General features: G+C 40.9%; 7 non-coding genes across 7 annotated transcripts; all 7 read right to left on the bottom strand.

Moving 5' to 3' along the window:
• LOC146858533 (small nucleolar RNA U3) lies at nt 1-216 on the bottom strand. Its single transcript, XR_014980180.1, has one exon. It is a non-coding gene; the product is annotated as a small nucleolar RNA U3 (small nucleolar RNA).
• Nucleotides 217-3377: 3161 nt separating this feature from the next.
• On the bottom strand, nt 3378-3593 carry LOC146858532 (small nucleolar RNA U3). The gene has a single exon (XR_014980235.1). It is a non-coding gene; the product is annotated as a small nucleolar RNA U3 (small nucleolar RNA).
• A 3162-nt stretch (nt 3594-6755) lies between these two features.
• LOC146858531 (small nucleolar RNA U3) lies at nt 6756-6971 on the bottom strand. The gene has a single exon (XR_014980143.1). It is a non-coding gene; the product is annotated as a small nucleolar RNA U3 (small nucleolar RNA).
• A 3161-nt stretch (nt 6972-10132) lies between these two features.
• LOC146858530 (small nucleolar RNA U3) lies at nt 10133-10348 on the bottom strand. Its single transcript, XR_014980627.1, has one exon. It is a non-coding gene; the product is annotated as a small nucleolar RNA U3 (small nucleolar RNA).
• A 3162-nt stretch (nt 10349-13510) lies between these two features.
• On the bottom strand, nt 13511-13726 carry LOC146858529 (small nucleolar RNA U3). Its single transcript, XR_014980214.1, has one exon. It is a non-coding gene; the product is annotated as a small nucleolar RNA U3 (small nucleolar RNA).
• Nucleotides 13727-16888: 3162 nt separating this feature from the next.
• Nucleotides 16889-17104, bottom strand: LOC146858528 (small nucleolar RNA U3). The gene has a single exon (XR_014980674.1). It is a non-coding gene; the product is annotated as a small nucleolar RNA U3 (small nucleolar RNA).
• Nucleotides 17105-20265: 3161 nt separating this feature from the next.
• Nucleotides 20266-20481, bottom strand: LOC146858527 (small nucleolar RNA U3). The gene has a single exon (XR_014980626.1). It is a non-coding gene; the product is annotated as a small nucleolar RNA U3 (small nucleolar RNA).
• Between the last annotated feature and the right edge of the window lie 1291 nt (nt 20482-21772).

Below are 21772 nucleotides of genomic sequence, written 5' to 3'. Positions count from 1 at the left end.
ACCACTCAGTTTGTGTTCTCTTCCTCCAATCCTCCTGAAAGGAACAGGAACGATCATCAATAGCAAACAGCAGCTACATGAATGCAACACTGTTCACTCACTTCACGCCCAAAAGAGAAAACTACAATTCTTCCTCATGGTTAGCGAAGACCAGACACTTTCAAACACATTTCCTCAGTTAAAAACTATAGAAATGATCCCTGAAAGTATAGTCTTAACAAAATTCTTTATAGCTCACACAGACAGAAAGGGTGGAAACCCTTCCTACTTACAGTAAGACAAGGTTCGGCATCATCAACGGAAATAAAAACATATAAATATAAACATATTTTTTACTCCACAAGATAATATTCCACAGATGCACACGCATACGCCTTTATTTACATTAAAGCCTACTCAATAGATCCTGGTGAGACACTGCTTTATAAATTTGCATATTTTAAATCAGCAACCAATCAAATTCAGCCTGCCTGTTCCTGACCCAATGCTGTACCACAGGGAGAGTTGGAAAATTCTTCAAAAAACTGCAGGTTCCACAAGATCATACAGATGATTTTTAATCCAAATAGTTGGTCCAGATTAGCATCTGTCAAACAGCCAAAAGAGTGACACTGATCACTAGCGAGAAGGGACCTGCTAAGGTTGCAAGCGTGGAAACAAACGTTGTAGCATTCAAGCTACCTTTAAATTTTGAACAGTTGCACCACAGATCAAATGTACGGCAACATCTTTGATTAGTTTCCCCAAACAAACTAAGGGGCATATCAGCAACAACCGGCGATAATTATCGCTAAGCGCACTTAGCGCTAGGATAATTATCGCCGGCTAGCGTGGATTATTATCGCTGAGATAACGTGCTATTAGCAACGCTTATCTCAAAAACAATAAAAATCCTAACGCTAACTGCCTAACGTGAGATTATCGCTGGAAACCCAGCGATAATGTCACGAAGTGTGGCGTTAGCTTGCTGATAGGGACTCACAAACTTAGCCATGATATCCACCTTACATAGGATACCATGGCTAAGTCAGTCCTGAAGCAGGCGTAAGGAAAGTAGCAATAACAGGGGTTATCGCTACTTTTCCTGCCGCTATGCTTCATAGCGTGGGCCTTGATGATAGGAGAAATGTCGCTTAGCGACATTTCTCCTGTCATGTCAGGTCAGGTACGCCCACTTTGCATCTCATTAGAGATGCAAAGCTGGGCGTTAGGAATCCCGACGCTAATGCAAGGTTTCACGCGTTAGCGTGACCTTGCTAATTAGGCGATCATTTTTTATCACCAGCTTGATGATGTGCCCCTAACTGTTCCCCAGTTCACATGTAAGACTCTAAGCAGACGATGAACTTCGACGGGGGTCCAGACTTAGTGAAAAACCTCTTGCAGCACATACGGGAGATAACGGAACCTATCACTTTCAGAAGAGCCCTGAATGCCTGGCTATCTAAGAAAGCGTTCACATGAACAACTTGTACTACCACCCAGCTTGAATTCATGCAGCTTTTCAAAGCTAAAAGACCTTTAGGTGTCTCAGCACTACAGAAGTATCCAAAATATAGTTTATGTTTTGTGTACAGAAGACTTTTTACACTGGGAAGTGAATACTTGCCAGAAACGTTTTGTATCTAATATTTATTAGAACAGGAATTGAACTTTTCAGTATATAATTCCGTTTTACAGCATATCCTCAAATGAAGAAAGGAACGGCCATCAACAGTAGACAGTTGTTTCAAAAATTAAACTCTGCCTGTGCCCTTCCTTTTTAGATCAGAACTTATCTGCAACACCTTTGGGCCACTTACAAATACTATTTCAATCTTGATTCTACATAACATATCAAGACAAAGAGTTTTGTAACTCTATGCCAAGCTGTCCAAGGGTTACAGGAAGATATCACAAGAGCATTTTTTCTGCCACCTGGCTAAGCTCTCAGCAGATCAGTGATAGATAATTAAAACCTGAAGCAGCAATCTATGCAGCTAACTAAAGTTTAATTCAGCATGATAGACTAAAGTTGAAGGCACTGGACAAACACAAGAAAGGGGACCAGGAAAATCGCCTCTTGGGGCAGGCTAAAAGGCTATCACAATATGGTCTCAACTTTGTAATTTTTACGTAAAAACAGACCATGGCTGGAAAAGCAGTCGGGCGATGCCCCAGACTCTTACAAAGCCAAGAAGAGGCAAAGGCTCTGGGTATTCACCTGGCCTGTCACCAAACTGTAAACTTCTACAATTTACGGCCTGGCGCCAGCCCACCTACCTCGTTTCATAGGTGTCGCAGCATAGTGGATATCCAAAATGGTGGCATTTGGGGTTCTAGCCATTACAGCTATAGAACTTTCAAGGCACAGGGCTTATTTTACTATTTACAACCAGCTGATATTCCGATTCTCTACATGAGGCTCTCAATCTTCCAGTGTTCTAAAATACCATAGGACAACGCTACAGGGGGCTACAATGGTCATTAAATACCCTCTGTTTGAGTTATAGACTCAAGTTAAAGATGAGCTTCTATATCGAGGGGATAGAACATTTAATCAATGTGATACCCGAGGCAGAAAGTCTATACTGATATCACAACATTCCCGTCAATGAAGTAAGAATACTCTAACTTGAACCAGGAGAACCAAAAAAATGGCACTTGCTGGAGCAGGTGGCTCGTTCTGACCATTATTCGATCGTTGCAACTCCTCTGTCCCCCAATGGATCTTGCAAAATTCCAAAGTTCGAATGCATCAAGCCCTTGATGTACTAAGGGTTGCACAGGGGCTTGTTGGGAGCTGCAAGATTTTGTGCTGAGCACGCAAGCTTTTATAATGAAAAGTAAACATACGCAGTCCCTTACTTCTGCTTTGCACCGCACGAATTCCTGTGAAAACTTTAACAAATACCAAAGGAGTAGTTTTTCATCCTTAGCAGTCTAAGATCCACCGCAGACTTGTAAGTTGTAAGAAGCCAGGGTGTAACGCTTCCTCTTACTCTAAATGGCCTAACTAGCATTAGCAGGTTTCTTTAAACAGTCTATTCGAAAGAGTGATAAATCGTTTGAGTAGCAGTAGTTGCCTTGCAGAAGTCTAGGCTCTACAAATAGCTCATACGCACAGTCCATTTAAAATGTACTCTTTACTATCCATGTTCGAAAAACAAAGCTTTTTTTATAAATAACATACCAAATTATCAACTGATGGTGAGAGGTGCCTTTCAAAGAGAACCTCTTGCAAAAACCACAAGTCCAAGAAAGCTCAACAGCTTCTAATAAGTATTCATATACTCAACAGTTAAGTTACAAGAAACCAAAGAAATCAAAAAAGAAATGACAAACTAAACAAGAAATTAGAAACTGATAGACTTTCTTACACCCAAAAATAAAAGCTAACCACTCAGTTTGTGTTCTCTTCCTCCAATCCTCCTGAAAGGAACAGGAACGATCATCAATAGCAAACAGCAGCTACAGGAATGCAACACTGTTCACTCACTTCACGCCCAAAAGAGAAAACTACAATTCTTCCACGTGGTTAGCGAAGACCAGACACTTTCAAACACATTTCCTCAGTTAAAAACTATAGAAATGATCGCTGAAAGTATAGTCTTAACAAAATTCTTTATAGCTCACACAGACAGAAAGGGTGGAAACCCTTCCTACTTACAGTAAGACAAGGTTCGGCATCATCAACGGAAATATAAACATATAAATATAAACATATTTTTTACTCCACAAGATAATATTCCACAGATGCACACGCATACGCCTTTATTTACATTAAAGCCTACTCAATAGATCCTGGTGAGACACTGCTTTATAAATTTGCATATTTTAAATCAGCAACCAATCAAATTCAGCCTGCCTGTTCCTGACCCAATGCTGTACCACAGGGAGAGTTGGAAAATTCTTCAAAAAACTGCAGGTTCCACAAGATCATACAGATGATTTTTAATCCAAATAGTTGGTCCAGATTAGCATCTGTCAAACAGCCAAAAGAGTGACACTGATCACTAGCGAGAAGGGACCTGCTAAGGTTGCAAGCGTGGAAACAAACGTTGTAGCATTCAAGCTACCTTTAAATTTTGAACAGTTGCACCACAGATCAAATGTACGGCAACATCTTTGATTAGTTTCCCCAAACAAACTAAGGGGCATATCAGCAACAACCGGCGATAATTATCGCTAAGCGCACTTAGCGCTAGGATAATTATCGCCGGCTAGCGTGGATTATTATCGCTGAGATAACGTGCTATTAGCAACGCTTATCTCAAAAACGATAAAAATCCTAACGCTAACTGCCTAACGTGAGATTATCGCTGGAAACCCAGCGATAATGTCACGAAGTGTGGCGTTAGCTTGCTGATAGGGACTCACAAACGTAGCCATGATATCCACCTTACATAGGATACCATGGCTAAGTCAGTCCTGAAGCAGGCGTAAGGAAAGTAGCAATAACAGGGGTTATCGCTACTTTTCCTGCCGCTATGCTTCATAGCGTGGGCCTTGATGATAGGAGAAATGTCGCTTAGCGACATTTCTCCTGTCATGTCAGGTCAGGTACGCCCACTTTGCATCTCATTAGAGATGCAAAGCTGGGCGTTAGGAATCCCGACGCTAATGCAAGGTTTCACGCGTTAGCGTGACCTTGCTAATTAGGCGATCATTTTTTATCACCAGCTTTATGATATGCCCCTAACTGTTCCCCAGTTCACATGTAAGACTCTAAGCAGACGATGAACTTCGACGGGGGTCCAGACTTAGTGAAAAACCTCTTGCAGCACATACGGGAGATAACGGAACCTATCACTTTCAGAAGAGCCCTGAATGCCTGGCTATCTAAGAAAGCGTTCACATGAACAACTTGTACTACCACCCAGCTTGAATTCATGCAGCTTTTCAAAGCTAAAAGACCTTTAGGTGTCTCAGCACTACAGAAGTATCCAAAATATAGTTTATGTTTTGTGTACAGAAGACTTTTTACACTGGGAAGTGAATACTTGCCAGAAACGTTTTGTATCTAATATTGATTAGAACAGGAATTGAACTTTTCAGTATATAATTCCGTTTTACAGCATATCCTCAAATGAAGAAAGGAACGGCCATCAACAGTAGACAGTTGTTTCAAAAATTAAACTCTGCCTGTGCCCTTCCTTTTTAGATCAGAACTTATCTGCAACACCTTTGGGCCACTTACAAATACTATTTCAATCTTGATTCTACATAACATATCAAGACAAAGAGTTTTGTAACTCTATGCCAAGCTGTCCAAGGGTTACAGGAAGATATCACAAGAGCATTTTTTCTGCCACCTGGCTAAGCTCTCAGCAGATCAGTGATAGATAATTAAAACCTGACGCTGCAATCTATGCAGCTAACTAAAGTTTAATTCAGCATGATAGACTAAAGTTGAAGGCACTGGACAAACACAAGAAAGGGGACCAGGAAAATCGCCTCTTGGGGCAGGCTAAAAGGCTATCACAATATGGTCTCAACTTTGTAATTTTTACGTAAAAACAGACCATGGCTGGAAAAGCAGTCGGGCGATGCCCCAGACTCTTACAAAGCCAAGAAGAGGCAAAGGCTCTGGGTATTCACCTGGCCTGTCACCAAACTGTAAACTTCTACAATTTACGGCCTGGCGCCAGCCCACCTACCTCGTTTCATAGGTATTCGCAGCATAGTGGATATCCAAAATGGTGGCATTTGGGGTTCTAGCCATTACAGCTATAGAACTTTCAAGGCACAGGGCTTATTTTACTATTTACAACCAGCTGATATTCCGATTCTCTACATGAGGCTCTCAATCTTCCAGTGTTCTAAAATACCATAGGACAACGCTACAGGGGGCTACAATGGTCATTAAATACCCTCTGTTTGAGTTATAGACTCAAGTTAAAGCTGAGCTTCTATATCGAGGGGATAGAACATTTAATCAATGTGATACCCGAGGCAGAAAGTCTATACTGATATCACAAAATTCCCGTCAATGAAGTAAGAATACTCTAACTTGAACCAGGAGAACCAAAAAAATGGCACTTGCTGGAGCAGGTGGCTCGTTCTGACCATTATTCGATCGTTGCAACTCCTCTGTCCCCCAATGGATCTTGCAAAATTCCAAAGTTCGAATGCATCAAGCCCTTGATGTACTAAGGGTTGCACAGGGGCTTGTTGGGAGCTGCAAGATTTTGTGCTGAGCACGCAAGCTTTTATAATGAAAAGTAAACATACGCAGTCCCTTACTTCTGCTTTGCACCGCACGAATTCCTGTGAAAACTTTAACAAATACCAAAGGAGTAGTTTTTCATCCTTAGCAGTCTAAGATCCACCGCAGACTTGTAAGTTGTAAGAAGCCAGGGTGTAAAGCTTCCTCTTACTCTAAATGGCCTAACTAGCATTAGCAGGTTTCTTTAAACAGTCTATTCGAAAGAGTGATAAATCGTTTGAGTAGCAGTAGTTGCCTTGCAGAAGTCTAGGCTCTACAAATAGCTCATACGCACAGTCCATTTAAAATGTACTCTTTACTATCCATGTTCGAAAAACAAAGCTTTTTTTATAAATAACATACCAAATTATCAACTGATGGTGAGAGGTGCCTTTCAAAGAGAACCTCTTGCAAAAACCACAAGTCCAAGAAAGCTCAACAGCTTCTAATAAGTATTCATATACTCAACAGTTAAGTTACAAGAAACCAAAGAAATCAAAAAAGAAATGACAAACTAAACAAGAAATTAGAAACTGATAGACTTTCTTACACCCAAAAATAAAAGCTAACCACTCAGTTTGTGTTCTCTTCCTCCAATCCTCCTGAAAGGAACAGAAACGATCATCAATAGCAAACAGCAGCTACATGAATGCAACACTGTTCACTCACTTCACGCCCAAAAGAGAAAACTACAATTCTTCCTCGTGGTTAGCGAAGACCAGACACTTTCAAACACATTTCCTCAGTTAAAAACTATAGAAATGATCCCTGAAAGTATAGTCTTAACAAAATTCTTTATAGCTCACACAGACAGAAAGGGTGGAAACCCTTCCTACTTACAGTAAGACAAGGTTCGGCATCATCAACGGAAATAAAAACATATAAATATAAACATATTTTTTACTCCACAAGATAATATTCCACAGATGCACACGCATACGCCTTTATTTACATTAAAGCCTACTCAATAGATCCTGGTGAGACACTGCTTTATAAATTTGCATATTTTAAATCAGCAACCAATCAAATTCAGCCTGCCTGTTCCTGACCCAATGCTGTACCACAGGGAGAGTTGGAAAATTCTTCAAAAAACTGCAGGTTCCACAAGATCATACAGATGATTTTTAATCCAAATAGTTGGTCCAGATTAGCATCTGTCAAACAGCCAAAAGAGTGACACTGATCACTAGCGAGAAGGGACCTGCTAAGGTTGCAAGCGTGGAAACAAACGTTGTAGCATTCAAGCTACCTTTAAATTTTGAACAGTTGCACCACAGATCAAATGTACGGCAACATCTTTGATTAGTTTCCCCAAACAAACTAAGGGGCATATCAGCAACAACCGGCGATAATTATCGCTAAGCGCACTTAGCGCTAGGATAATTATCGCCGGCTAGCGTGGATTATTATCGCTGAGATAACGTGCTATTAGCAACGCTTATCTCAAAAACGATAAAAATCCTAACGCTAACTGCCTAACGTGAGATTATCGCTGGAAACCCAGCGATAATGTCACGAAGTGTGGCGTTAGCTTGCTGATAGGGACTCACAAACGTAGCCATGATATCCACCTTACATAGGATACCATGGCTAAGTCAGTCCTGAAGCAGGCGTAAGGAAAGTAGCAATAACAGGGGTTATCGCTACTTTTCCTGCCGCTATGCTTCATAGCGTGGGCCTTGATGATAGGAGAAATGTCGCTTAGCGACATTTCTCCTGTCATGTCAGGTCAGGTACGCCCACTTTGCATCTCATTAGAGATGCAAAGCTGGGCGTTAGGAATCCCGACGCTAATGCAAGGTTTCACGCGTTAGCGTGACCTTGCTAATTAGGCGATCATTTTTTATCACCAGCTTGATGATATGCCCCTAACTGTTCCCCAGTTCACATGTAAGACTCTAAGCAGACGATGAACTTCGACGGGGGTCCAGACTTAGTGAAAAACCTCTTGAAGCACATACGGGAGATAACGGAACCTATCACTTTCAGAAGAGCCCTGAATGCCTGGCTATCTAAGAAAGCGTTCACATGAACAACTTGTACTACCACCCAGCTTGAATTCATGCAGCTTTTCAAAGCTAAAAGACCTTTAGGTGTCTCAACACTACAGAAGTATCCAAAATATAGTTTATGTTTTGTGTACAGAAGACTTTTTACACTGGGAAGTGAATACTTGCCAGAAACGTTTTGTATCTAATATTGATTAGAACAGGAATTGAACTTTTCAGTATATAATTCCGTTTTACAGCATATCCTCAAATGAAGAAAGGAACAGCCATCAACAGTAGACAGTTGTTTCAAAAATTAAACTCTGCCTGTGCCCTTCCTTTTTAGATCAGAACTTATCTGCAACACCTTTGGGCCACTTACAAATACTATTTCAATCTTGATTCTACATAACATATCAAGACAAAGAGTTTTATAACTCTATTCCAAGCTGTCCAAGGGTTACAGGAAGATATCACAAGAGCATTTTTTCTGCCACCTGGCTAAGCTCTCAGCAGATCAGTGATAGATAATTAAAACCTGACGCTGCAATCTATGCAGCTAACTAAAGTTTAATTCAGCATGATAGACTAAAGTTGAAGGCACTGGACAAACACAAGAAAGGGGACCAGGAAAATCGCCTCTTGGGGCAGGCTAAAAGGCTATCACAATATGGTCTCAACTTTGTAATTTTTACGTAAAAACAGACCATGGCTGGAAAAGCAGTCGGGCGATGCCCCAGACTCTTACAAAGCCAAGAAGAGGCAAAGGCTCTGGGTATTCACCTGGCCTGTCACCAAACTGTAAACTTCTAGAATTTACGGCCTGGCGCCAGCCCACCTACCTCGTTTCATAGGTGTCGCAGCATAGTGGATATCCAAAATGGTGGCATTTGGGGTTCTAGCCATTACAGCTATAGAACTTTCAAGGCACAGGGCTTATTTTACTATTTACAACCAGCTGATATTCCGATTCTCTACATGAGGCTCTCAATCTTCCAGTGTTCTAAAATACCATAGGACAACGCTACAGGGGGCTACAATGGTCATTAAATACCCTCTGTTTGAGTTATAGACTCAAGTTAAAGCTGAGCTTCTATATCGAGGGGATAGAACATTTAATCAATGTGATACCCGAGGCAGAAAGTCTATACTGATATCACAACATTCCCGTCAATGAAGTAAGAATACTCTAACTTGAACCAGGAGAACCAAAAAAATGGCACTTGCTGGAGCAGGTGGCTCGTTCTGACCATTATTCGATCGTTGCAACTCCTCTGTCCCCCAATGGATCTTGCAAAATTCCAAAGTTCGAATGCATCAAGCCCTTGATGTACTAAGGGTTGCACAGGGGCTTGTTGGGAGCTGCAAGATTTTGTGCTGAGCACGCAAGCTTTTATAATGAAAAGTAAACAGACGCAGTCCCTTACTTCTGCTTTGCACCGCACGAATTCCTGTGAAAACTTTAACAAATACCAAAGGAGTAGTTTTTCATCCTTAGCAGTCTAAGATCCACCGCAGCCTTGTAAGTTGTAAGAAGCCAGGGTGTTACGCTTCCTCTTACTCTAAACGGCCTAACTAGCATTAGCAGGTTTCTTTAAACAGTCTATTCGAAAGAGTGATAAATCTTTTGAGTAGCAGTAGTTGCCTTGCAGAAGTCTAGGCTCTACAAATAGCTCATACGCACAGTCCATTTAAAATGTACTCTTTACAATCCATGTTCGAAAAACAAAGCTTTTTTTATAAATAACATACCAAATTATCAACTGATGGTGAGAGGTGCCTTTCAAAGAGAACCTCTTGCAAAAACCACAAGTCCAAGAAAGCTCAACAGCTTCTAATAAGTATTCATATACTCAACAGTTAAGTTACAAGAAACCAAAGAAATCAAAAAAGAAATGACAAACTAAACAAGAAATTAGAAACTGATAGACTTTCTTACACCCAAAAATAAAAGTTAACCACTCAGTTTGTTTTCTCTTTCTCCAATCCTCCTGAAAGGAACAGGAACGATCATCAATAGCAAACAGCAGCTACATGAATGCAACACTGTTCACTCACTTCACGCCCAAAAGAGAAAACTACAATTCTTCCTCGTGGTTAGCAAAAACCAGACACTTTCAAACACATTTACTCAGTTAAAAACTATAGAAATGATCCCTGAAAGTATAGTCTTAACAAAATTCTTTATAGCTCACACAGACAGAAAGGGTGGAAACCCTTCCTACTTACAGTAAGACAAGGTTCGGCATCATCAACGGAAATAAAAACATATAAATATAAACATATTTTTTACTCCACAAGATAATATTCCACAGATGCACACGCATACGCCTTTATTTACATTAAAGCCTACTCAATAGATCCTGGTGAGACACTGCTTTATAAATTTGCATATTTTAAATCAGCAACCAATCAAATTCAGCCTGCCTGTTCCTGACCCAATGCTGTACCACAGGGAGAGTTGGAAAATTCTTCAAAAAACTGCAGGTTCCACAAGATCATACAGATGATTTTTAATCCAAATAGTTGGTCCAGATTAGCATCTGTCAAACAGCCAAAAGACTGACACTGATCACTAGCGAGAAGGGACCTGCTAAGGTTGCAAGCGTGGAAACAAACGTTGTAGCATTCAAGCTACCTTTAAATTTTGAACAGTTGCACCACAGATCAAATGTACCGCAACATCTTTGATTAGTTTCCCCAAACAAACTAAGGGGCATATCAGCAACAACCGGCGATAATTATCGCTAAGCGCACTTAGCGCTAGGATAATTATCGCCGGCTAGCGTGGATTATTATCGCTGAGATAACGTGCTATTAGCAACGCTTATCTCAAAAACGATAAAAATCCTAACGCTAACTGCCTAACGTGAGATAATCGCTGGAAACCCAGCGATAATGTCACGAAGTGTGGCGTTAGCTTGCTGATAGGGACTCACAAACTTAGCCATGATATCCACCTTACATAGGATACCATGGCTAAGTCAGTCCTGAAGCAGGCGTAAGGAAAGTAGCAATAACAGGGGTTATCGCTACTTTTCCTGCCGCTATGCTTCATAGCGTGGGCCTTGATGATAGGAGAAATGTCGCTTAGCGACATTTCTCCTGTCATGTCAGGTCAGGTACGCCCACTTTGCATCTCATTAGAGATGCAAAGCTGGGCGTTAGGAATCCCGACGCTAATGCAAGGTTTCACGCGTTAGCGTGACCTTGCTAATTAGGCGATCATTTTTTATCACCAGCTTTATGATATGCCCCTAACTGTTCCCCAGTTCACATGTAAGACTCTAAGCAGACGATGAACTTCGACGGGGGTCCAGACTTAGTGAAAAACCTCTTGCAGCACATACGGGAGATAACGGAACCTATCACTTTCAGAAGAGCCCTGAATGCCTGGCTATCTAAGAAAGCGTTCACATGAACAACTTGTACTACCACCCAGCTTGAATTCATGCAGCTTTTCAAAGCTAAAAGACCTTTAGGTGTCTCAGCACTACAGAAGTATCCAAAATATAGTTTATGTTTTGTGTACAGAAGACTTTTTACACTGGGAAGTGAATACTTGCCAGAAACGTTTTGTATCTAATATTGATTAGAACAGGAATTGAACTTTTCAGTATATAATTCCGTTTTACAGCATATCCTCAAATGAAGAAAGGAACGGCCATCAACAGTAGACAGTTGTTTCAAAAATTAAACTCTGCCTGTGCCCTTCCTTTTTAGATCAGAACTTATCTGCAACACCTTTGGGCCACTTACAAATACTATTTCAATCTTGATTCTACATAACATATCAAGACAAAGAGTTTTGTAACTCTATGCCAAGCTGTCCAAGGGTTACAGGAAGATATCACAAGAGCATTTTTTCTGCCACCTGGCTAAGCTCTCAGCAGATCAGTGATAGATAATTAAAACCTGACGCTGCAATCTATGCAGCTAACTAAAGTTTAATTCAGCATGATAGACTAAAGTTGAAGGCACTGGACAAACACAAGAAAGGGGACCAGGAAAATCGCCTCTTGGGGCAGGCTAAAAGGCTATCACAATATGGTCTCAACTTTGTAATTTTTACGTAAAAACAGACCATGGCTGGAAAAGCAGTCGGGCGATGCCCCAGACTCTTACAAAGCCAAGAAGAGGCAAAGGCTCTGGGTATTCACCTGGCCTGTCACCAAACTGTAAACTTCTACAATTTACGGCCTGGCGCCAGCCCACCTACCTCGTTTCATAGGTATTCGCAGCATAGTGGATATCCAAAATGGTGGCATTTGGGGTTCTAGCCATTACAGCTATAGAACTTTCAAGGCACAGGGCTTATTTTACTATTTACAACCAGCTGATATTCCGATTCTCTACATGAGGCTCTCAATCTTCCAGTGTTCTAAAATACCATAGGACAACGCTACAGGGGGCTACAATGGTCATTAAATACCCTCTGTTTGAGTTATAGACTCAAGTTAAAGCTGAGCTTCTATATCGAGGGGATAGAACATTTAATCAATGTGATACCCGAGGCAGAAAGTCTATACTGATATCACAAAATTCCCGTCAATGAAGTAAGAATACTCTAACTTGAACCAGGAGAACCAAAAAAATGGCACTTGCTGGAGCAGGTGGCTCGTTCTGACCATTATTCGATCGTTGCAACTCCTCTGTCCCCCAATGGATCTTGCAAAATTCCAAAGTTCGAATGCATCAAGCCCTTGATGTACTAAGGGTTGCACAGGGGCTTGTTGGGAGCTGCAAGATTTTGTGCTGAGCACGCAAGCTTTTATAATGAAAAGTAAACATACGCAGTCCCTTACTTCTGCTTTGCACCGCACGAATTCCTGTGAAAACTTTAACAAATACCAAAGGAGTAGTTTTTCATCCTTAGCAGTCTAAGATCCACCGCAGACTTGTAAGTTGTAAGAAGCCAGGGTGTAAAGCTTCCTCTTACTCTAAATGGCCTAACTAGCATTAGCAGGTTTCTTTAAACAGTCTATTCGAAAGAGTGATAAATCGTTTGAGTAGCAGTAGTTGCCTTGCAGAAGTCTAGGCTCTACAAATAGCTCATACGCACAGTCCATTTAAAATGTACTCTTTACTATCCATGTTCGAAAAACAAAGCTTTTTTTATAAATAACATACCAAATTATCAACTGATGGTGAGAGGTGCCTTTCAAAGAGAACCTCTTGCAAAAACCACAAGTCCAAGAAAGCTCAACAGCTTCTAATAAGTATTCATATACTCAACAGTTAAGTTACAAGAAACCAAAGAAATCAAAAAAGAAATGACAAACTAAACAAGAAATTAGAAACTGATAGACTTTCTTACACCCAAAAATAAAAGCTAACCACTCAGTTTGTGTTCTCTTCCTCCAATCCTCCTGAAAGGAACAGAAACGATCATCAATAGCAAACAGCAGCTACATGAATGCAACACTGTTCACTCACTTCACGCCCAAAAGAGAAAACTACAATTCTTCCTCGTGGTTAGCAAAAACCAGACACTTTCAAACACATTTACTCAGTTAAAAACTATAGAAATGATCCCTGAAAGTATAGTCTTAACAAAATTCTTTATAGCTCACACAGACAGAAAGGGTGGAAACCCTTCCTACTTACAGTAAGACAAGGTTCGGCATCATCAACGGAAATAAAAACATATAAATATAAACATATTTTTTACTCCACAAGATAATATTCCACAGATGCACACGCATACGCCTTTATTTACATTAAAGCCTACTCAATAGATCCTGGTGAGACACTGCTTTATAAATTTGCATATTTTAAATCAGCAACCAATCAAATTCAGCCTGCCTGTTCCTGACCCAATGCTGTACCACAGGGAGAGTTGGAAAATTCTTCAAAAAACTGCAGGTTCCACAAGATCATACAGATGATTTTTAATCCAAATAGTTGGTCCAGATTAGCATCTGTCAAACAGCCAAAAGAGTGACACTGATCACTAGCGAGAAGGGACCTGCTAAGGTTGCAAGCGTGGAAACAAACGTTGTAGCATTCAAGCTACCTTTAAATTTTGAACAGTTGCACCACAGATCAAATGTACGGCAACATCTTTGATTAGTTTCCCCAAACAAACTAAGGGGCATATCAGCAACAACCGGCGATAATTATCGCTAAGCGCACTTAGCGCTAGGATAATTATCGCCGGCTAGCGTGGATTATTATCGCTGAGATAACGTGCTATTAGCAACGCTTATCTCAAAAACGATAAAAATCCTAACGCTAACTGCCTAACGTGAGATAATCGCTGGAAACCCAGCGATAATGTCACGAAGTGTGGCGTTAGCTTGCTGATAGGGACTCACAAACTTAGCCATGATATCCACCTTACATAGGATACCATGGCTAAGTCAGTCCTGAAGCAGGCGTAAGGAAAGTAGCAATAACAGGGGTTATCGCTACTTTTCCTGCCGCTATGCTTCATAGCGTGGGCCTTGATGATAGGAGAAATGTCGCTTAGCGACATTTCTCCTGTCATGTCAGGTCAGGTACGCCCACTTTGCATCTCATTAGAGATGCAAAGCTGGGCGTTAGGAATCCCGACGCTAATGCAAGGTTTCACGCGTTAGCGTGACCTTGCTAATTAGGCGATCATTTTTTATCACCAGCTTTATGATATGCCCCTAACTGTTCCCCAGTTCACATGTAAGACTCTAAGCAGACGATGAACTTCGACGGGGGTCCAGACTTAGTGAAAAACCTCTTGCAGCACATACGGGAGATAACGGAACCTATCACTTTCAGAAGAGCCCTGAATGCCTGGCTATCTAAGAAAGCGTTCACATGAACAACTTGTACTACCACCCAGCTTGAATTCATGCAGCTTTTCAAAGCTAAAAGACCTTTAGGTGTCTCAGCACTACAGAAGTATCCAAAATATAGTTTATGTTTTGTGTACAGAAGACTTTTTACACTGGGAAGTGAATACTTGCCAGAAACGTTTTGTATCTAATATTGATTAGAACAGGAATTGAACTTTTCAGTATATAATTCCGTTTTACAGCATATCCTCAAATGAAGAAAGGAACGGCCATCAACAGTAGACAGTTGTTTCAAAAATTAAACTCTGCCTGTGCCCTTCCTTTTTAGATCAGAACTTATCTGCAACACCTTTGGGCCACTTACAAATACTATTTCAATCTTGATTCTACATAACATATCAAGACAAAGAGTTTTGTAACTCTATGCCAAGCTGTCCAAGGGTTACAGGAAGATATCACAAGAGCATTTTTTCTGCCACCTGGCTAAGCTCTCAGCAGATCAGTGATAGATAATTAAAACCTGACGCTGCAATCTATGCAGCTAACTAAAGTTTAATTCAGCATGATAGACTAAAGTTGAAGGCACTGGACAAACACAAGAAAGGGGACCAGGAAAATCGCCTCTTGGGGCAGGCTAAAAGGCTATCACAATATGGTCTCAACTTTGTAATTTTTACGTAAAAACAGACCATGGCTGGAAAAGCAGTCGGGCGATGCCCCAGACTCTTACAAAGCCAAGAAGAGGCAAAGGCTCTGGGTATTCACCTGGCCTGTCACCAAACTGTAAACTTCTACAATTTACGGCCTGGCGCCAGCCCACCTACCTCGTTTCATAGGTATTCGCAGCATAGTGGATATCCAAAATGGTGGCATTTGGGGTTCTAGCCATTACAGCTATAGAACTTTCAAGGCACAGGGCTTATTTTACTATTTACAACCAGCTGATATTCCGATTCTCTACATGAGGCTCTCAATCTTCCAGTGTTCTAAAATACCATAGGACAACGCTACAGGGGGCTACAATGGTCATTAAATACCCTCTGTTTGAGTTATAGACTCAAGTTAAAGCTGAGCTTCTATATCGAGGGGATAGAACATTTAATCAATGTGATACCCGAGGCAGAAAGTCTATACTGATATCACAAAATTCCCGTCAATGAAGTAAGAATACTCTAACTTGAACCAGGAGAACCAAAAAAATGGCACTTGCTGGAGCAGGTGGCTCGTTCTGACCATTATTCGATCGTTGCAACTCCTCTGTCCCCCAATGGATCTTGCAAAATTCCAAAGTTCGAATGCATCAAGCCCTTGATGTACTAAGGGTTGCACAGGGGCTTGTTGGGAGCTGCAAGATTTTGTGCTGAGCACGCAAGCTTTTATAATGAAAAGTAAACATACGCAGTCCCTTACTTCTGCTTTGCACCGCACGAATTCCTGTGAAAACTTTAACAAATACCAAAGGAGTAGTTTTTCATCCTTAGCAGTCTAAGATCCACCGCAGACTTGTAAGTTGTAAGAAGCCAGGGTGTAAAGCTTCCTCTTACTCTAAATGGCCTAACTAGCATTAGCAGGTTTCTTTAAACAGTCTATTCGAAAGAGTGATAAATCGTTTGAGTAGCAGTAGTTGCCTTGCAGAAGTCTAGGCTCTACAAATAGCTCATACGCACAGTCCATTTAAAATGTACTCTTTACTATCCATGTTCGAAAAACAAAGCTTTTTTTATAAATAACATACCAAATTATCAACTGATGGTGAGAGGTGCCTTTCAAAGAGAACCTCTTGCAAAAACCACAAGTCCAAGAAAGCTCAACAGCTTCTAATAAGTATTCATATACTCAACAGTTAAGTTACAAGAAACCAAAGAAATCAAAAAAGAAATGACAAACTAAACAAGAAATTAGAAACTGATAGACTTTCTTACACCCAAAAATAAAAGCTAACCACTCAGTTTGTGTTCTCTTCCTCCAATCCTCCTGAAAGGAACAGAAACGATCATCAATAGCAAACAGCAGCTACATGAATGCAACACTGTTCACTCACTTCACGCCCAAAAGAGAAAACTACAATTCTTCCTCGTGGTTAGCGAAGACCAGACACTTTCAAACACATTTCCTCAGTTAAAAACTATAGAAATGATCCCTGAAAGTATAGTCTTAACAAAATTCTTTATAGCTCACACAGACAGAAAGGGTGGAAACCCTTCCTACTTACAGTAAGACAAGGTTCGGCATCATCAACGGAAATAAAAACATATAAATATAAACATATTTTTTACTCCACAAGATAATATTCCACAGATGCACACGCATACGCCTTTATTTACATTAAAGCCTACTCAATAGATCCTGGTGAGACACTGCTTTATAAATTTGCATATTTTAAATCAGCAACCAATCAAATTCAGCCTGCCTGTTCCTGACCCAATGCTGTACCACAGGGAGAGTTGGAAAATTCTTCAAAAAACTGCAGGTTCCACAAGATCATACAGATGATTTTTAATCCAAATAGTTGGTCCAGATTAGCATCTGTCAAACAGCCAAAAGAGTGACACTGATCACTAGCGAGAAGGGACCTGCTAAGGTTGCAAGCGTGGAAACAAACGTTGTAGCATTCAAGCTACCTTTAAATTTTGAACAGTTGCACCACAGATCAAATGTACGGCAACATCTTTGATTAGTTTCCCCAAACAAACTAAGGGGCATATCAGCAACAACCGGCGATAATTATCGCTAAGCGCACTTAGCGCTAGGATAATTATCGCCGGCTAGCGTGGATTATTATCGCTGAGATAACGTGCTATTAGCAACGCTTATCTCAAAAACGATAAAAATCCTAACGCTAACTGCCTAACGTGAGATTATCGCTGGAAACCCAGCGATAATGTCACGAAGTGTGGCGTTAGCTTGCTGATAGGGACTCACAAACGTAGCCATGATATCCACCTTACATAGGATACCATGGCTAAGTCAGTCCTGAAGCAGGCGTAAGGAAAGTAGCAATAACAGGGGTTATCGCTACTTTTCCTGCCGCTATGCTTCATAGCGTGGGCCTTGATGATAGGAGAAATGTCGCTTAGCGACATTTCTCCTGTCATGTCAGGTCAGGTACGCCCACTTTGCATCTCATTAGAGATGCAAAGCTGGGCGTTAGGAATCCCGACGCTAATGCAAGGTTTCACGCGTTAGCGTGACCTTGCTAATTAGGCGATCATTTTTTATCACCAGCTTGATGATATGCCCCTAACTGTTCCCCAGTTCACATGTAAGACTCTAAGCAGACGATGAACTTCGACGGGGGTCCAGACTTAGTGAAAAACCTCTTGAAGCACATACGGGAGATAACGGAACCTATCACTTTCAGAAGAGCCCTGAATGCCTGGCTATCTAAGAAAGCGTTCACATGAACAACTTGTACTACCACCCAGCTTGAATTCATGCAGCTTTTCAAAGCTAAAAGACCTTTAGGTGTCTCAACACTACAGAAGTATCCAAAATATAGTTTATGTTTTGTGTACAGAAGACTTTTTACACTGGGAAGTGAATACTTGCCAGAAACGTTTTGTATCTAATATTGATTAGAACAGGAATTGAACTTTTCAGTATATAATTCCGTTTTACAGCATATCCTCAAATGAAGAAAGGAACAGCCATCAACAGTAGACAGTTGTTTCAAAAATTAAACTCTGCCTGTGCCCTTCCTTTTTAGATCAGAACTTATCTGCAACACCTTTGGGCCACTTACAAATACTATTTCAATCTTGATTCTACATAACATATCAAGACAAAGAGTTTTATAACTCTATTCCAAGCTGTCCAAGGGTTACAGGAAGATATCACAAGAGCATTTTTTCTGCCACCTGGCTAAGCTCTCAGCAGATCAGTGATAGATAATTAAAACCTGACGCTGCAATCTATGCAGCTAACTAAAGTTTAATTCAGCATGATAGACTAAAGTTGAAGGCACTGGACAAACACAAGAAAGGGGACCAGGAAAATCGCCTCTTGGGGCAGGCTAAAAGGCTATCACAATATGGTCTCAACTTTGTAATTTTTACGTAAAAACAGACCATGGCTGGAAAAGCAGTCGGGCGATGCCCCAGACTCTTACAAAGCCAAGAAGAGGCAAAGGCTCTGGGTATTCACCTGGCCTGTCACCAAACTGTAAACTTCTAGAATTTACGGCCTGGCGCCAGCCCACCTACCTCGTTTCATAGGTGTCGCAGCATAGTGGATATCCAAAATGGTGGCATTTGGGGTTCTAGCCATTACAGCTATAGAACTTTCAAGGCACAGGGCTTATTTTACTATTTACAACCAGCTGATATTCCGATTCTCTACATGAGGCTCTCAATCTTCCAGTGTTCTAAAATACCATAGGACAACGCTACAGGGGGCTACAATGGTCATTAAATACCCTCTGTTTGAGTTATAGACTCAAGTTAAAGCTGAGCTTCTATATCGAGGGGATAGAACATTTAATCAATGTGATACCCGAGGCAGAAAGTCTATACTGATATCACAACATTCCCGTCAATGAAGTAAGAATACTCTAACTTGAACCAGGAGAACCAAAAAAATGGCACTTGCTGGAGCAGGTGGCTCGTTCTGACCATTATTCGATCGTTGCAACTCCTCTGTCCCCCAATGGATCTTGCAAAATTCCAAAGTTCGAATGCATCAAGCCCTTGATGTACTAAGGGTTGCACAGGGGCTTGTTGGGAGCTGCAAGATTTTGTGCTGAGCACGCAAGCTTTTATAATGAAAAGTAAACAGACGCAGTCCCTTACTTCTGCTTTGCACCGCACGAATTCCTGTGAAAACTTTAACAAATACCAAAGGAGTAGTTTTTCATCCTTAGCAGTCTAAGATCCACCGCAGCCTTGTAAGTTGTAAGAAGCCAGGGTGTTACGCTTCCTCTTACTCTAAACGGCCTAACTAGCATTAGCAGGTTTCTTTAAACAGTCTATTCGAAAGAGTGATAAATCTTTTGAGTAGCAGTAGTTGCCTTGCAGAAGTCTAGGCTCTACAAATAGCTCATACGCACAGTCCATTTAAAATGTACTCTTTACAATCCATGTTCGAAAAACAAAGCTTTTTTTATAAATAACATACCAAATTATCAACTGATGGTGAGAGGTGCCTTTCAAAGAGAACCTCTTGCAAAAACCACAAGTCCAAGAAAGCTCAACAGCTTCTAATAAGTATTCATATACTCAACAGTTAAGTTACAAGAAACCAAAGAAATCAAAAAAGAAATGACAAACTAAACAAGAAATTAGAAACTGATAGACTTTCTTACACCCAAAAATAAAAGTTAACCACTCAGTTTGTTTTCTCTTTCTCCAATCCTCCTGAAAGGAACAGGAACGATCATCAATAGCAAACAGCAGCTACATGAATGCAACACTGTTCACTCACTTCACGCCCAAAAGAGAAAACTACAATTCTTCCTCGTGGTTAGCAAAAACCAGACACTTTCAAACACATTTACTCAGTTAAAAACTATAGAAATGATCCCTGAAAGTATAGTCTTAACAAAATTCTTTATAGCTCACACAGACAGAAAGGGTGGAAACCCTTCCTACTTACAGTAAGACAAGGTTCGGCATCATCAACGGAAATAAAAACATATAAATATAAACATATTTTTTACTCCACAAGATAATATTCCACAGATGCACACGCATACGCCTTTATTTACATTAAAGCCTACTCAATAGATCCTGGTGAGACACTGCTTTATAAATTTGCATATTTTAAATCAGCAACCAATCAAATTCAGCCTGCCTGTTCCTGACCCAATGCTGTACCACAGGGAGAGTTGGAAAATTCTTCAAAAAACTGCAGGTTCCACAAGATCATACAGATGATTTTTAATCCAAATAGTTGGTCCAGATTAGCATCTGTCAAACAGCCAAAAGACTGACACTGATCACTAGCGAGAAGGGACCTGCTAAGGTTGCAAGCGTGGAAACAAACGTTGTAGCATTCAAGCTACCTTTAAATTTTGAACAGTTGCACCACAGATCAAATGTACCGCAACATCTTTGATTAGTTTCCCCAAACAAACTAAGGGGCATATCAGCAACAACCGGCGATAATTATCGCTAAGCGCACTTAGCGCTAGGATAATTATCGCCGGCTAGCGTGGATTATTATCGCTGAGATAACGTGCTATTAGCAACGCTTATCTCAAAAACGATAAAAATCCTAACGCTAACTGCCTAACGTGAGATAATCGCTGGAAACCCAGCGATAATGTCACGAAGTGTGGCGTTAGCTTGCTGATAGGGACTCACAAACTTAGCCATGATATCCACCTTACATAGGATACCATGGCTAAGTCAGTCCTGAAGCAGGCGTAAGGAAAGTAGCAATAACAGGGGTTATCGCTACTTTTCCTGCCGCTATGCTTCATAGCGTGGGCCTTGATGATAGGAGAAATGTCGCTTAGCGACATTTCTCCTGTCATGTCAGGTCAGGTACGCCCACTTTGCATCTCATTAGAGATGCAAAGCTGGGCGTTAGGAATCCCGACGCTAATGCAAGGTTTCACGCGTTAGCGTGACCTTGCTAATTAGGCGATCATTTTTTATCACCAGCTTTATGATATGCCCCTAACTGTTCCCCAGTTCACATGTAAGACTCTAAGCAGACGATGAACTTCGACGGGGGTCCAGACTTAGTGAAAAACCTCTTGCAGCACATACGGGAGATAACGGAACCTATCACTTTCAGAAGAGCCCTGAATGCCTGGCTATCTAAGAAAGCGTTCACATGAACAACTTGTACTACCACCCAGCTTGAATTCATGCAGCTTTTCA

The sequence above is a fragment of the Triturus cristatus genome, chromosome 3_2, assembly GCF_964204655.1.
Source record: "Triturus cristatus chromosome 3_2, aTriCri1.1, whole genome shotgun sequence".
Classification (NCBI taxonomy): Eukaryota; Metazoa; Chordata; class Amphibia; order Caudata; family Salamandridae; genus Triturus; species Triturus cristatus.
Note: the sequence above shows the minus strand (reverse complement) of the source record. Positions and strands in the feature narration are given on the sequence as shown.